At 41.0% G+C, this 17,614-nt stretch overlaps 2 protein-coding genes across 8 annotated transcripts in view; one reads left to right on the plus strand and one right to left on the minus strand.

Moving 5' to 3' along the window:
• The window catches only part of LOC135793313 (uncharacterized), a 32,928-nt gene extending 24,400 nt beyond the window's left edge, over positions 1-8,528 (plus strand). Inside the window, exon 6 of the mRNA XM_065304225.1 lies at positions 8,397-8,528. The gene's annotated coding sequence lies outside the window, so the exon portion shown is untranslated. The remainder of the gene's footprint in view (positions 1-8,396) is intronic.
• Positions 1-17,614, minus strand: part of rst (irregular chiasm C-roughest) — a 223,593-nt gene that overhangs the window by 13,984 nt on the left and 191,995 nt on the right. For all 7 annotated transcript variants that reach the window (XM_065304214.1, XM_065304215.1, XM_065304218.1 and 4 more), the window contains one exon: positions 10,671-10,771. The gene's annotated coding sequence lies outside the window, so the exon portion shown is untranslated. The remainder of the gene's footprint in view (positions 1-10,670; positions 10,772-17,614) is intronic.

Raw genomic sequence — 17,614 nt, forward strand, 5'->3', positions numbered from 1 at the left:
TATAAGTGCGCCAAAAACGACGAAACTGTAGATTTTCTCTTGTAAATTTACCGCAAAAATTCTATTACAAGAGGTCCACAGAACGAGCAAAACATCCTCGTATATAATCTATGATTATCTATGATTGTAAAGTATTCTAAAAGTAAATTCACGAGATAGTTGTATCTATTACCAAGAGCTATTTATTATGCAAATATAAACTCTTCAGTCTTGATTTGTTCGCCAATCTTATTTTCAACACTCTATATGTAATGTATACATATAAAAAATACGAAATCCTGTTGACGATTTTTTATTCCGTTCGATTACGTTTTGTTATTGTGAATCTGATGGGATAATACCGTCGTTTTTCCCCACGTTCACCATTCACCAGCGTTCTCCCTAGTTTCCAGTTTATTTCGCTCGCATTTCGCAGTCCTACCTTCGCTCCCCACACATCGACGACATGCCCACCCTCAACACTTCTAACCTACAGCAAAACGCTTTCGCGATTTCCATATTTGTGCGCGTCTTTCAGCAGATCGTCGGCATTCCTCCACATTCCTGTATTAGACCGAACGAAAACCCGATCGAGATTGACTTCTTTTATATACATTTCCACACACCATTGAACCCGAAATGAATTAATACCATTACGAGATTGCTAAACATTCCAGACCGAAATAATATTGATCACATTTTTAATCTCCACCGCATGCGTGCATTAAAGTAATTACATATACCACAACCTAAGCGGAGTTCTTTTTTGTCAGCTCGCAATCGAAGCTCACCCAGAATATTGCCCAAATAGGAATGTTAATTAAAACTCTTAGGTACACTCGGATCATTCAGTATGATTTGACAAATTTGCGAAAGCTAAGTGTAGGTTGTGGCAGCTTCACGTTAACGTTCCGCTATGAACACAAAACGTCCTGACTAATTAATCAGTTGTTCCATTGGATTCCGTGTCTATTTAACAAACAGCCACGGCGCATTCCTGCGGAAGGTGATCGCAAATCCGGCGGCGCGACAACGGCGCGCGCGCACGCCAATATATCAGGTAATTCCGAACCGAATGAAATATACACATTGACGCTCGTCCTTCGTCACCACGCCACCCCCGTTCGAGGCTTACAACTCACAGGCGTTGACAGAACCAGCGCGGGTTTCGCTTCGCGTCAAAATCCTCCTTTCTTGGGCCCATCAACGCCGCAATTCTGTCGCAAAAGATCGTATGTACAATACCCACCACGACATATACAACATGCGCCAAAGATTAAGAGTTCAACAAGTCAATACTAATATAAAGGTTGGTGTTATGCGCGTGAGAAACGTTAATGTCATGAGTATTTAAAATATTATTTGTAATTGGGTTAACATGACCCATGAGATCCCAAAAAGTTGTGCGCCCTTTTGTACAAAACGACGCGTTCTAACGACATCCAGGTGAAAGAGGCGTTTGGTAATGGAAGCCATTTATTACGGATTGTTTCACTCACATACTCTACACTAGAATCGGGCGGAGACGTTAGCATGTGCGTGCGGTTGAGGTATGCAGATACGTTTTCTGAACAAGTTTCCTATTTTCCGGGTGTATTGTTAGTGACACCCACGCTATGCTGCCGCGGAGAACAAAAAATATAGATTTTTTTTTGCTAGATGCTTGTGTGAATATCGCATAGAACAAAACCTCCCTCGTTCACATACATTTCTTTTTCATTTGAAGAAGTTAAATGCTCTGTTAAGCAACATAAGAACATACAAACGCAACAACAGAAGTAAGTTGACTATGATAAAATTTTTGGACGCAACAAACTTGGTACATGAGCGCACCACAGACATGAAGGGCAGATATGTGTGAATTGAGTTTTGTTTGACTTCGACTACCCGATGTTAGCTGGAAGCTGAGCGCGAATGTATGTTACATGTACCGACTTGTTCATCGTGCCTTCCTTCCCACCTAATGTTCGTTCATGTTCTTGTTGACTAAGCCGTTCTGCTAGCCGACCAACGATTCTCGTACAAGTACTCTATTCATATATGTAATAAGTTCCAACAACTTTCAACTACTCCAAGGGCTAGAGTGGCGTTCACTAGCTCTCAGAGTGGATAGATTGAATATTTGCAATGTAGAAGGAATGGTCAAAATCCATACATGCACTTGGTGCTGTCTAAAACAATGTGAGAGCGAGTTAGAGAGCGCCTCAGCAGGATGAACACAAGCAGAGCGAGCAGAGCCTGTAATAATATCCATCGGGCAAATTGTACGCATGAAAGCAGCGCTTGGATAATATTTGCAGTTCGATTTTTGCCGTTGTAATTTTGCAATTGGTGAATATTGAACCAACGGAGAAAAACGGGGTGAAAGAGTTAGGACACGTTCAGCGCGTCCAACTTTACCGACGATAGAAGATATAAGAGCCGCTGGGCATAGTTTCGCAAACCTAACTGAGACAGGAATGCGAAACAGAAGGAATCGATACTGTTTAGGATTCCAAGGAAGCCGTCGCCTTCCTATCGCCTTTATCTTTAATTCAGTCCGCCAGACGGCTCGATTACTAGTGTTGGCAACAACAACAACAAAAAACGCACGCACACTAACCGACTTCGTTATTTATACCAACGCACGCACAACGTACTAAAGCGCATTCTGGACAAAAGACCTAGAATCACATAACATAGTATTTCAGGACTAAGGTATATATTTTTTTTCAAGAAAACCAATACAAGCGAAAGACTTGCTCATAAAAAGCACACAAATATTTAATCAAGCGCTTTTCTGCGTGTTGCAGAATATTTCTACGTTGGTGTAATTATTTTTTTACTTAATTTAAAATTGACACGAAGCAAAGAAAAACAACCCCACAAAAAGGAATGCAAAACGAAGCTAAAAAAAAGGTCTAAATTGCAATCGTAATTAAAGTGGTTTCCCAGCGTATTTTTATTTTTGTTTTCGGTACGTGCAAGCATTAAGCAATGTAACGCTGCATACCATCTACAATTCTACACCAACGGTACGACTAATTTGTGGCAGTAGAAAACACATGCACGAGTGCGCTGCAGAAATGAAAACTATATGCTCCGGAAAAAGAAACAACTTAAGCGTATTGCCTCACAACACAAAATAAATTAAATTATACTATTTTGTTTGTGACCGTTATCTAAGCAAAATCGCATGCACACGAAGATATTTCCGCAACCGCTTGTATTTTAGAGATGGTCAGTTCCAAAGTGGCTCTCGCGTTTGAAAAATTACAACAAGTAGGGCAAGTCCAGTCGATACTCAAACGTACCCAGGGTTTTGCGCAATTAAACTGAAAAAGTATATATCTCTTTAATTAACTCACTCGCGCACACAACTATCTGCAAACCTTCAGCCGAAGCTTTCGCAAAGAACCAAGGCATGCAACCACATTCAGGGGAAACCGCGAGCGATCCCAAAAGCTCTAATTTTTAACTTTTACCTAATTTCAAGCACACTTTTCAACTGACCAACAAAAGCGGGAAAAAAACCTCCACATCGAACGACCTACAATATTCTTTTATACATTTTTAAATTTAAAAAAAGCTTCCCTCAGTTAAAGTTAAAATTCAATTTTGTTTAACATTAAGCTTATCAGTACGATTGCTCAGTGGGGCAGACTGGCATTGCGAACTCTAACATATAGATATCCGTTTATAAGTTGCTCGAAATATATTTCTCGCTTTAACATCACAAGAAAGGCAACCCCAATAAACACCGTTTCACGAAAAAAGCTCCTTCGGTTTGCCGATACAAACCTTTCACTGCTTATTCATGTAATAAAAATATTCGGTTTGGCGCGCGGAAACAAAAGAATGAAATCGAGAAGAGTAAACAAGGGAAAAATATAAAATAAATGAAAAAATATTATGAAGACCTAGTGTTTGTTGATGTGACCGATAAATAAATGCAACTCGAAGCAGCGTACTGGAAACTTATATACGAAATTTAAACGCGATCGCATTAATCAAAATGTTTGTTTAAAAGTTGTTGCTTATAGACAATAAATTTCGCAATCGCAATATTTTCCAACCACAAAGACACGTTAGGTTTGTATTATTGTTGCAAATTGAACAATAAAAGTCGCCCAAATGTAAATAAGCTACGATTGGGATATAGACAAACTCCGGAAAAAGTAGATATAGACTTGCACCACCGAACGTATACTCGCGGCAATAAAGAACGCTTCAATTCTATATAAGGACATTATGCGAAGAGAAAGGACCGCGGGAGATCATAAAAGAGAATTTCAAATTGCTTGTCCAGGTGCAATAGCCTTATTTCGCCCTCGCGTGCACGCTTCACGTGCGCTTTCGTCCTTGCTCTCAGACCGAGGCCTCGCATTTGCAACTAGGAGTGCACTCGCATATTCATCGTGCATCTCGCAGCATGCGTTGCTTGTTCTATCATGCAGATTCGCGAAAGAAGTTTCCCAGAGTGGCACTCGATACACCTAGTAGTCGACGTTGGCAATATTCATGCCATTATTGACGAAGCGAACGAACCGTACACAAATATTGGATATTTATTGCAGCGGAAAGTTAATCCCGGTGAAAATTCCCTTGTTACGCCAAGTCATTTTCTGTTTTCTCTCCGGACGGGACCAGTGCGACATGACACAATGGCAGCACAACAAAATACACGACAAACTGTGCGATGTTAAATTTTGCAGATCCGAAACTGAATGCATCAGTCGCCAAGGGCCGACGGACGTAAAGAATGTAAGAGAACAAAAAAATAGGAAAGCGCGCGTTGGGGCCGGCGATGAAAATAAGAAACGCCGCAGTGTAATAATCAAATATTCATTACGTTCAGTTACTTTATGCAAAAAGCTTACGCACTTCCGCTCCTATTTAAATATTAAACAAAGAAACACGCAGCATCGCTGAACAACGCCGGTGTACTAAGCAACCGGCGCCGAATAGACGAAAGGCGAGGTGCGAAAGGAAGGAAAGACGGAAAGCTCTAGTGATGTTGTACCCCCACCTACGGCTATGAGAAGTGTGTGGTGATGACAATGCTGCGGCAAACATCAAACAGTTTCTGGTTGCAACTAATCAAACTTTTCCTAGTGCTTTCAAGAGCAGAGAATACGTCATAATGCGACAGTAGATAATTACATGGTGAGATATGCAAAACAAATTCTGAATGCGCTGGTTTTTTGCAGAGTGAGAGGACCCTGCGATGAACTGCGAACGTATTTCACACGCACGCATTTCGTTTTTTGCTTCTTCGGAGCCCTTCTTCAAAAAAATCAATTTGTAGTTTGGTAAAAATCTGGTCTATGTTCGGAAATTTAGGAATTTGCAAATTTTTGTTATTGGCAAGATAAAATATAGTAAAATTAGAATGCGGCTAACGTAGGGAACATCACAGCGTTTTTCTGCTCTGGTTAGAACAAGAAACTCACTGCTGTCATTGTCTTCTCCTGAGAACGACGGAGGTGTTAGTGTGTTAGTATGAGCACACTGTGTTCGGAAAATCATTCTGATGCTGCATGTACAGGATGTGGCAAAAATCTTGTTATGCCATGCTGTCGTGCGGCCCTGATTCGATTTTGATTCCGCATACCCGCCAGTACTTCTATGTAAAAGCGCATCCCGCGCACGCATTTGGAGAAAAAGACGTGCCGAGCGCGTTACGGGTATTTGAGGTCGTCGTTGACACCGTCGCGCGCGCAAAATGGCAGTTGGCACCGCGACGCGCACACTTCTATGGCGGCAACAGACGTTGAAATAAGCCGAAGGAGCGGAACGCATGAAGCACACTCACGGTATGAAAAATGCGTATGTACTCGAGGAGCACGCCGCACCGTGCATCGCGCGCGCCAACGAAACGTTCGGGGGTGGAATATAAATAGCGTTATTAACTATCGTCAAAAGTGTGCATGCGACTACCTACTACCATCCGCGCGCCGCAAGCAAAGCGAACGCATGATTCACATCGACATTCAAGCGGAACCGCTGCCAACTAGCGTCGTCGCTTCCCCGCGAAATCATAAGAACGAATGGTAATGTGACAGTGCTGAAAAGAAAATGGAAGGCGCAGCGTTTAAAAAAAAACTCGAAGGAAAAACAAAAGAGGCACGTCGTGAAAAATAACCGCAAAGTGAATGCACGACAGGAAAAGGGCGCCAATCTGTTTGGAAACATGAGTATACATTCCTGCATAATCACGAAATATTCGAAGAGATTAAAAGGGAATTAATTAAAACGCGCGTAAAAATGTGTCTGGGGAAAAGACGAAAGCGGGCGCGAATGAAAAATGAAAAGCCAACCGGCGAAAAAAATTAATGAAAAAGATATGCTACCCATTGGTTGTCGGTTTGCGGCGTGCTTTTCCGAGTACTCGCGTGCATTGCCCGCCCGGACTGCCGGATTCGCGTAGAACAAACATTAATTTAATAAACGCAAAAATGTGAATACCAGAACCGCCATCTTCGAGGGGCAACGTGCTTGCAAAAAATGCATTATTAATTAGTAAGTGCTAATTAATATCGATTTTCACGTCGCTACGATGGTACATTTTCACAGACAAAAGAAAACAACCACACGACTCGTTTGTTATAACAAAATGTTACGAAAAACGAAAATTTCTTGATTTAATACAATTTTTATCAAAATTTATTTTTAAAAACATACTTCACTCATTTATTAAATGAGATGTACAAAGAGCCGGATGCTACGATTGCCATTAACATCATCGGTTTAAGAACGATGTCTTATCCTCAACCCTTTCCGCATGTTTTGCCTGATCCAATCAGTGGGCCCAGCTCTCCCGTCAGCGTTTTAGTATCGCGAGTAAGCAGTCTAAATAAGCACAGAAAGAAGACTAAACGATAAGACAAAAGTCTCCAGAGTGTAAAGGGGGTTGGCGCACAGGGAAGTACTACCGGCGTACATGCGCTTGCTCTCTGTGCAGGCGAGCCGGAGCGTATTCCCAAACCTTCTTCACGTAATAACTCTCACAATTTCCGGTGAAACGAGACCGGGATTACCCGCCGTCGCCGCCCTCACATATTTACCCACATCACATACCGACACATTGCGCACATTAAGCGCCGTCGAACCTGAACCTCGTAACCCATAGTCGCCCGGACTGAGTAGGTATACCCTATTGAAACTCATCTATATCTACAAATATCCCAGCAGAGTGTTTCGAAAATACGGGACATTCGTGCATGGGCTCAGATATCAACATGGGGACAACCTAAAACTTGCACTAAAATTAAGATTCATGATCAGGTGTTGCGTGTGCAGAAAACTTTCGGGGTTGGTGGAATATATTAACAATTTATTTCCATTCCGTACTGTTTCTGGGAGCAACGGAGGAGAAAAATAGATTCACCAACAACGGATTCATTCAGGAAACTCTCGAATGCACTGCAACCAGCTTACAACAAGGAGTTTCTTTCCACCTTCGGCTTAAGACTTATTTCATCTGCTGTACATACATCTTTACGCTCTACCCCAACTAGATCCTGCCTATTTTCCCAGTGCTCCCAGCACGCTCATACATCTGCTGGTTGACTACCTCTACATTTTACTCTTGATGCGGATCAAATACGCCTGGCTAATGTACCAATAAAGATTAATAATTGTCGAATTGCAGAATCTCAAGTCTACTACGCTTATAAAATCAAAACTGTGCATAACCAAAATAAAAATGAATTATTAGTAATTATATATAAAAATATGTCCATTGAGCCATTGTGTTGCATTAGTAAGAAACGTCACGAGACACTTCAAGGGCAAAAGAACAAATAAAGAGCTGTTAACGGCGATTCCAGACGCACGATAAGATTTAATCGCTCCATAAAATATCCTAGAAAAGATGTTACTCGAAAATAATGCCACAATAAAAATTAAAATTATATTAGTATGCTGTGGCAATAAAAGATGAGTGTCGAGAAAGCTTGTATAGTCTTGGATTAATGCAATACTAATAAAACTACACCTGGAGGATAACAAATTGTAATTCATAATTTATTGAGATGTGTCTACTTAAAAATGTTGACTACAAAAACTGTAAACTGGAGGTATTAACACTTCGAGTAGTCATTAAGTTGGTTATTGTTTATGTTCGAGAATATTCGATAACAATTTACATTAAATTTTACGAATAATAAAGTATTTAAATCCATTCCAATATCAGACACAAGATAAACCATCAACAAAAAAAATCGGTTTAACGCTCATCGAGGCTGTTTATATTAAATCTTGGTTTACCGTATATTTTACGAACGTTTTGGGTCAACAAAACAGGAAGACATCACACGAGGGTAGCCGCACGACCCGGGCGAAACCAGGCACAACCCGACGCCGGCAGCAGCCGACCGAATACACAAAAAATGTTTGTATATTTGACTATATCGTCCTTTTTTTTTTGTTTTTAGGCAATTCGCTGGATGCAAGCAAGTCGTGCACGAGAGATCCCGGCCAACCCAAACGCGGGCAATCAAAAGACTATAAACCATCGCAGCGTGATTTATTTATTATTCGAAACTCTGCTCGTTCTGCTGTTTTGTGAGGGGGCTAGATAGTAAAAATTATCGCTAGCATCCAGCCTTTTGTGTTATATTCGTGTAGCTGTGTTTGTGTCATACCTACCCGCGCGCATGGCAGCCTGGACATTTCCTTTTATTCGTTATAAATTGAAATTGCTGTCCAAGCTTGGTGCCGATTTTTTGCACAGTACTGAGCATTCGTGTTTGTTGTTGCATAACAAACGCGCAATCTAAAAAATCGACAACCATGGACACAGCATTCATAACACAAATATATATGATCTTGACCATGAGATAACCCTTGCAAAAAGTTAAATAAACGCTTTTTCGTTTAAGTTAGAATTCTGCAACTACAAGAATGTTCAGGTACCTTGAAATGACTTAAAATTGTTTGGAATTGGGGAGCAATGTTAGTATTTTTGGTTTCGTTCCGGCTGCTTGCCAGTAGTGTAGCTCGGCGCAGCGACACGTAAGCAAAGCGAACATGTGCAATGCGGCTTTTTCGTTCTTATTTTCTATCTAAACCGAGCGACTCCAGACGTAAAGTATTCCAGGAAAAAAAAACAGACCGCCGGTGTGAGTAGAAATAATGCGAGCAGTATGCATCTTCCTGCAAACACAGGTCCATTTATGTGGGTATTTTGCGAGAACGTTGTCGGTGAAAATGTTTCGGTTTGCTCTGTGTCGTGATGCCAGCTTTTGGTGTTCCCGTTACGGCATTCCGGAACACGCCAAGGAAATGAGCATGATACCTCGAGGTGGATTTAAATTAATAAAACTTTCTTTCTTTTTGTTCTTCATTCGTCGGGTGTTTTTCCACCCATGTACATGTTGCACGTTCGCCGCGCAAAAGAATAACAATTCTTTTCATATTTAAATTGCGTATGGTCGCAAAGCTTTATTTAAATTTGCAGGAAAAAAAAACATGTTTATGAGTAATTTATATACGTTTGCTTTTTGGGCGACTCGTTCAAACGGGGGCAGACGGTGTGTTTTTGGGTGTAATTACCAAATAATACACGCCAAATTTTCTGCGAAATAAAATTCACAGATGGAGGGAAAATGTATCATTACCACAACATAAATGCGCCTAAAGAGTACAACTTTCAGCTACAAGAGCAAAATAATACACATGGTATAATTTTAATTATTTATCTAGTACACGTATTTGGAAAATAAGTTTATTCGATTATTACACACCAAAGTGTTTCCATTTTACGTAAACTAAAGTGCCCTTGGCTTGTAAACGGTGTGGTATTTTATTTTGTAAAGCCGTCAAACAATCGCGAACTATGATCGATTCAATATTAATTTCAACTCAACTTTACGATATGCGAAAGTTCTGTTAATTATAAATATTGCTCATCAACAATGTCGAACAATATGGTTTCAAATTAAAAAGTTTTACACGTGTCCACAAAAGTTCACAATTAAATTCAGGACGAAATAAAACTCAACGTGGACAGCCAACATTGTCGAATAGCAACAAAGTCAGTGGTAACACCATTGACAAAGAAACTGAACAGATTTTCCCATCGCATTTGTTCAGGTTCGAGTTTTTGTCTCGATGTTACCAGTCTGTGTGAAAGGTTTGCTCTCGGGCGCGTTTCCCTACATTTTGCATAAGGCGGCGGTACCGAAAACGAACAAGAAAAACTCAAATAAAAGAAAAGGTTCGAAGCTCACGAATATAGATGGATGCCTCAGTTCCTACAGATTGGGTCACAAACGAACTCTAATACAAAGTAAAAGCGGTGTGGAGCGAAAGAAAAGTTTCGAGTGCTGCGGCGACCGCGCGCGATGGAAAATGCAAAAACCTCGCGAGCTCAAGTGTACCTACACTTAAACTAAATACGACTTACGAACAGAAAGTTGAAAATATTCGCCCGGAGAGCGACAGGCGCGACTGAGAAACAAAAACGCAACAAAACATCGGCGGCGGTTTCCAGTTGACAAGTAGGTGCTTCAGATGTTTTTACTGGCGCAAACGCGTGCGTTGTAAGATCGGCGGGGCTGTTTTTTTTGTGTGCACGCCGCCAATGTTTAGCAAAAAGCATCGAATAAGGATGAGATGAGACTTTATTCGTTTGCGCAGTTTTAACGCGTGGAAAAACGTTTTCCATTTGCGTATACGAAGTTGAAGTAATCAAAACGGCCTCCTACCTTAAGTCAAAGCAGTCGTAATGGCAGTGAAGTAATTTCTGTGTCGTCAATGCATTTGAACACAGTGATTGTGTGGTACACTCTCAGTCGATGTGGAAAAACTGCAACAGAAAAACAGAAACATTACAAATACATTCATTGCAATCTCTAAAATAATTGAATTCAAATCAATTAAACCCATAACATATTTAACGCGATTAGGCAAATGACTTATTAATGATCTGATTAATTAGAAAATCAGGTATCACTTAGCCATAAGATCCGTCCATTCTGGTGATTAAAATTAATATTTCGCAGCACTCGGCGTTATGGGCACACATGCCGTTCGTTGGCTGAATTCCTAATACACCTGAAATATGCTTCGACGCCTAATTGTGCAGGGGCAAGAGACCGGGGTTCAATCTATGACGCGGAACGCGGGTGCAAATTGAATTAAAGGACCGACATTAATTAATTAATTAATAATACTCAATTCGCCACCGCATAAATTCATAATATAGACTTGTGCACACACATCGGCAACAAACAAACAGAACTGTACTGAAAGTTGGTCACTGTTGACAATACGAAAATGGTTAATTAATTTTCAATGCAACCGAAGTACACGGGTGTCGATATATTCAGCACATTTGCAGCTTTTTTTAAATTTGTAATTGGTGATTTAACTCTAATTACACTAAACACAATTAATTAAAATTATGAGCGTGAATAAAGATAATAAATATTGTAGGAAATAAATTTTGTTCAAAGTGATATTTTAAATGCAGCATAAACGATTTCCGAATTATGCTTCAGGAAGTACCGTACACTTTTTGGTCACCTCTCGACGATCGCGTTCCAAGATCTTTTAAGAGACGCACACGCAACATGCTGCTGCAACATATCCGAGGCAGCATTCCGTTCCATTCCATCGAAGCGATCTCGTAACGCTTTACGTTTAGTCCGGTCGAAATCGCATTTCGAACGGTTTTGCACCTTTCCTTCTGATTTGCGCCCGCTCGCTCGCTTACAAGCTAGTGAATCGGAGTAATAATGCCAATGTCCATCGAGAATGTACAGTTATCCGTGCACTGCTTTTCGCTCCGCTCCGATTTACTGAGCAGGCTTTGGAATTGCAGAAATGCGATCGCGCGTTCCGACCTAAGACGCGCACCAAGTTCACGGCACACCAATGACAGTGTTTGCGAATCGCGCAACACCTGTTACTTAATTTGCATGATTGCGTTGTTACATAATAATAATAATTTAAAAAATACTAAGCCATGCAAAAATTATATATTAAGTAAATAAATTGCGCATAATTTGCAGTTCATCCAATATCGACATGCAATATTGCTGAACGTGCAAAAATCCCCGATCGCAAATTGCCAAAATCGGTAAGTTTGGTTACATGCAACCGGCCCCAGTTGCGTCCCAGTTCCAGTTTAGCGATTTCTCTTATTCGACTTCATGCGAGTCGCGGCAGTTCGGACATTTCAATCTCGGAATATAACTCGTGACAGCCATATATTCGCGTTAGGGTGGTAGTCGGTCTACCCGCGTGCTCCGTCCTGATTTACAATCGTCGAAGGTCCAAAGGTCTTCACTATATTTTCGCTCTGCAACGTGGCGCTAACCGAAATCTCAATCGCCCAGTGCGGCCAGCTCTACGCGTCCTTCGCATCATCATCAGGCAAACCCGAAAACACCCCACAGTAAGCCCCGATACATGATGGCTTCAGCCCCAATGTTATTTAAGGAGATAAAATATTAGGCTAACTGCTAAATTATTGCCATGTCCATTTCAAACGGAGGAATTTTCTAATAAATTCGTAACTTTATCAACAAACATTCAATTTTCTTTTATTGACCGATTTCAACGTTTGCAAATTCAAGTTTTATTAAGATCGTACATTACACTTCTTAATTTTGTCTTCATTGTCAACGTTGTAACAGTGCAATTCGCTGTTATATTCTTAATTTCCTTGCGACAGCATTTCCCTCTTTTCAGAAAAGTACGCCTTTTTTCATTCGCAAGTGTAAAACGCTCGTTTTCAAAGCGCGCATTCAGTGAGCGCGTTGTTGTCGGGCGAATCAAGCATATCGCCAGCCATGCGACGTCTCTCGCTTCGACGCAGGCTGGTGAGTTGTGAAAATTGTCCCCCCAAACTGGCGCGCGATGACATCTTTTCCGTCTCCTTTTCTTGTCGGCTGGTTAGTTATGTCATATAGTTAGAAGCGTTCGCACAACACTAGCGCGAGCGACACGCGACAGGAACGTATCCCGAGGATGAGTTTAATAAAGGCGCGCGTCACAATAAACCTGGCCGTTCGGTGACGTCCTCGTCGTTCCGGACGGGGGCGTCGCCCATCGCCATGAACACGACGTGTCCTCGTCGCGCCACCCTACGTTTTAAAAATTATGTTGCCCGTTTTATTTTTTTAAATAGCAACTTTACATTTTCCGCCGCTATTTTTCTTGCAACGCGACGCACAAGGGTTTTTATTGCGTGCAATTTCAAACCTACGACGGCACGCGAAAATTTCGGAATGCGCCCTCGCATTCAACTCCTTCCCGCGGCGCGCATTGTCATCGTCTAGTCGCCGTCTTATATATTTGAAGAGGCGGCCCTCCGAAAACCCTTCAAACTTTTTATCGCCGCTCATTCGCTTTTGTTACAATTTATACCGTCGGTGGCAACATAACCTACCGACAAACAGAAAGATTTTTACCCTCTAACAGCACAAAAGCAATGAGGTTGACAAATGCTCTTGCCAAGACGGTACTACCCAATTCGACAAATGTGAAAATTAAAACGAAAAAACGAAAATAGATAACAACCTGTAAAATGGTTGCATCAACTGTGGATTATAATTGCAATATTAATGAGAAAATCCAAACATTTAATTTCCCATCCATTTCAAAAATGCACGAAGATTATACCACTACCAAAGTACGTTTTTACTCCAGTGTGCTGCTCGTATTTCGTCGATGCTCTCGACGGCTCTAGCTCCAGACTGAAACAACTCCTTCTTATTTATGTATGTTTTCTTGCATATTTAATAATTGTGCTTCGGCTGAAGCCAAGGATGAACAAAAGCATGCCACCCACATCTTACGATCGGAAGTGTTCCATAATGTTCATCACGTTACTTTCTTCCAGCTTTTCCAATACACAACCTGCGAAAGCTGTAATCATTTTGGCGTGGGCGAGTGATTACAATTTACTAAAATATGCAACGCCTTGTGCCTCGTGCGTACCGAAAAATACGTATTTCGAGGACAAACATGGATGTAAATTAATTTGACTGCGATACAATGCGAGTCCACAAAAAAGTATATTTACACGAAACGAATCAAAAATTCAATTATAAATTGCAGTGTTCATTTCCAAGTACGTCATAACTAAACTGCATTACGCGAGTCTGCGCACACTATATACATTTTGGTTTGTTTTATGGAGAAGGCACAGGACGAATTGTAATAATAAAGCCACTGAGAAACTAAAATTAAAGCAGAACCCCATTTGTAAATAATTAGTTGCCCATATTGAACGCGCCCTTAGCGAGCGCCGGGTTGAGCTCCTACAAATTGCACATTTAATAAAACATCGCCGCCGATTTGACCTCCCGGACCGTGACCAGAGGAGGCACACCCGGGTAGGTATGCGATACGTCAAAAGCGTGACCGATGTGGTCGCACGGCGCTCGCCCGTTCGACAACCAGCCGCGCGCCGCTCTGCACCGCGCCAGAGTGCCGATCGATTATATTCCATTCCAGTCCAAAAGGCCGTCGTTTCGTTTCGGTAATTCGTGATATACACGGAAGATATGCGGCGCGACCGGTAGCGGCTATTATTTATGATCCTTATTCGTTGTGCGGCGCTGCCCCCGGCCAGCCGAATCACAGATCAAAGCGAATGAACCAACGAATGGACGAAAAACGATGACGATTGTGCATTTACATTATCGATAGCCATACCGCACCCGTTCAGATCTTATTTGAGGGCCATGTGCGTTCGACATTTGCGCAACCCTGCAGAAATCGACCAAAAAGCACATTTTGTTATTGCGTTAAAACGAGACCACTCGTCGGCCCATGATTGGCCAAAAGGGCTGATTGTCAAAGAGAATTGTGTGCAGCGGTATTTCGAGAAAACATCACATGAGAAGAACCTTACCTTTCGATGTAACTTGCTGCATTTAGTGAAACACTTTGTACCTCTCAGTGGGCAGTTTGCCACTGAGCATGGCAAAGGGCAGATAGAGGTCCAGAACCAGCGGTAGCAAGCAGTTATAACGAAATTCGACTTTCAATTAGTGGAGTATCCCCTAATTCCCTTAATGGACATTGACGTCAATTAGCGATGATAATAATACATTTACATGAAGGAGCCCCAGGACTCAAAGCCTGGCTGGAAATTTCGCTCACAGGTTCACAAGAACGATCTCACAGAGGGTTCCAACCAGCACATATTTTGATACAGGGGACCCAATAGCCAAAGTCGGCACAGGTAGAATGAGAACATGTATCCGTGGTATAAGTTGCAACTGCACTAATGCACATCGACCGAGAGAATGACCCTTTCTGCAGGGGTTGTGTGTTGTGTCCGATGTCATTGTCGCATTTACAGTGTCGAGCAACGCGTCTAGCGCTGAAGTTGTGTAACGTACTGAAGAGGCGAAGAGATAGAGGTATAATGCCATTATCACGAGAGGACTGTTGTGAGCCAGAACTCGAAGTGAACAGGTTCAGTTTTGGCTGCAAAGTTACGTGATGTGATGCGCCGAGCTGGCACACAATCGTTTTCCGTAACTCTTGCGAGTGGACTGGGCGTTTATATACAAATTCAGGTGGTAACGGGCAGCGCTGAGACACGTTCGATATCCAGCCGAAAAGCCCTCCACGAAAACAAGCAACAGTGGGGAAATCGATAATTTCATCAATGGTCAATTTATTATCGTCCTTCTAATCAATTGCACAAACCAATTTAGATATGGAAATCAGAATTTGGCATTATGCATACTACCATTACATCTCTTATTGCAATGAAAAAAACTATGTCAGCAATGTATACGAGTATTATTGCCACAATTTTACGTGATCGTCGGTAAGGTAAAAATTTACAGATACGTAATGACCGCGCCCATTAAAAATCCCTTTTCTCAGCTGCAATTGCACTGAACGCACGATTTCCATATTACTGGAATATGAGGGCATAAATGTGGGCTTTTTGCTTTATTATTTTCGACGATTCGACGAGAAGCGCAAGGATGTAATGAACCGAAACGAAACGCTCCTTTCATCTCGCTTCGTTTCTTGCTAACGCTATGCCTCATCAGAGCTTCATCAGCCACACGGAATAGTTATAAGAACACCGGGCAACGGCACCACAAGAAAGCTGGGACAAGGTGTTATTATTATTAATAAATAAGAACTGAACTACACGAAGGCAAAAGCCCGCAGTTAACCAGCCATCGCACCACTTCACCTCGGCGCAGGCAGAACAACTTTAAATACCGCTACTCACGTAAAATCATGTCAGAGCATCGACTTCGAACGATGGCAACTGCACTTAAAACAAATTATAAAAATTGTCCAAGCAACTTTATTTATAGTTATTGCAAGCACATCGTATTATCAAAATACCAACTATAAGATGTATATTGTAACGATCCATAAATAATATGAAAGATTCTTCAATTGCGGACAAGTCTAGGAAGGAAATGTGTCGGTATTAAATTACGTTTAATGTTAGCCTGCGATGTGACCATCAATAGTGCGAGCATAAAAAGCATAATCAAGTGTCATTAAAATTTCGATTTTGATCATTTCAAGCCGGTTACATGGGCATTCGTTTAGTTAATTTTGATTGAATAGAATATGGTCGAGGAGATTTCTGATATTAAAGTATAATAGTATGCCGTATGTGGCCACGGCCACATTATTGGTTGCCTTAATTTCAGACTCATGTTAGACACTTTTGTCAATATTTAATACGTGTCGTACAATCAATTAGAAAACTCATAATACGATGTAAAACCAACAATAAATCAATACTAGATTTACAAATATATCAAAGCTAGATTCTTTATAGAGCAACCAAAAACGTAAAAAACACGGAAACGTTATCAACGGAACAATCAACGAAGCGAAATTAATTGATGTCTATAAATTAAGGCGGAAATTAAGTAATTCAACAACGACCAGATCTTATCTATAGAAATTCAAGAAAACGTTGGCGCTTGAACACATCTATTTTAATTTTGCAATGCCCAGTTCGTTGGTTTGCAAACTAAATCGATAAAACAAAAAAACGATTGAATTAATTTCGCGTGAAAACTACTTTCGAATTACACTGAAATTGACAATTTCCCCTTTCATTTTAATTAAATGGTGTTCGGCAATTAACAACTTTTTTGTTCTCCGTTTATACAACTGCACTGTAAAAAAAAACATGTACCTACCATAGAAGTTTGCAAGCTCTATTTATAACATACACTCCGCGTGAAAAAATCAATAAAGCGTAGGAAATTGCAAAAATGAAGTGCTCCATTCATTGCTGAACAACTTTTACTATCGAACTCAGACGTTTCCTATTGCGCTCAAAAGTGCATGCATCGGCTTGCCATTAGAGAATAACGTATGTCAGTGGATTAGAGATATGCACAAGCTGACTGTACGTTCAACTCGCATTTCGTTTTCGATAAAATATGCAAACAGTAAACGGAAACGTCGGGTGGTTCGCAGAGTCGGCGAACGGAAAGCACTCCGACGTCGTCCGTCCAAAAACTCAATAAACAAGTTTAAAAATTCATCAATTTCACGCGCGAGCAGTAAATAAGGTTTTACACTTTTCAATTTTCATACAATGTGTCTCACTCGTAGAACTTTGAGGAAAAATGTCGTTCATCCTGCCTCAACAATAAATAAATTCTCTGTATGAGCGGAAAACGTATTGATT

This window comes from Atheta coriaria, unplaced genomic scaffold (genome assembly GCF_025399875.1).
Source record: "Atheta coriaria isolate IRGN ID8LTWV9N9 unplaced genomic scaffold, Caltech_Dcor_3.1 hic_scaffold_6_pilon, whole genome shotgun sequence".
Taxonomy (NCBI): domain Eukaryota; kingdom Metazoa; phylum Arthropoda; class Insecta; order Coleoptera; family Staphylinidae; genus Dalotia; species Dalotia coriaria.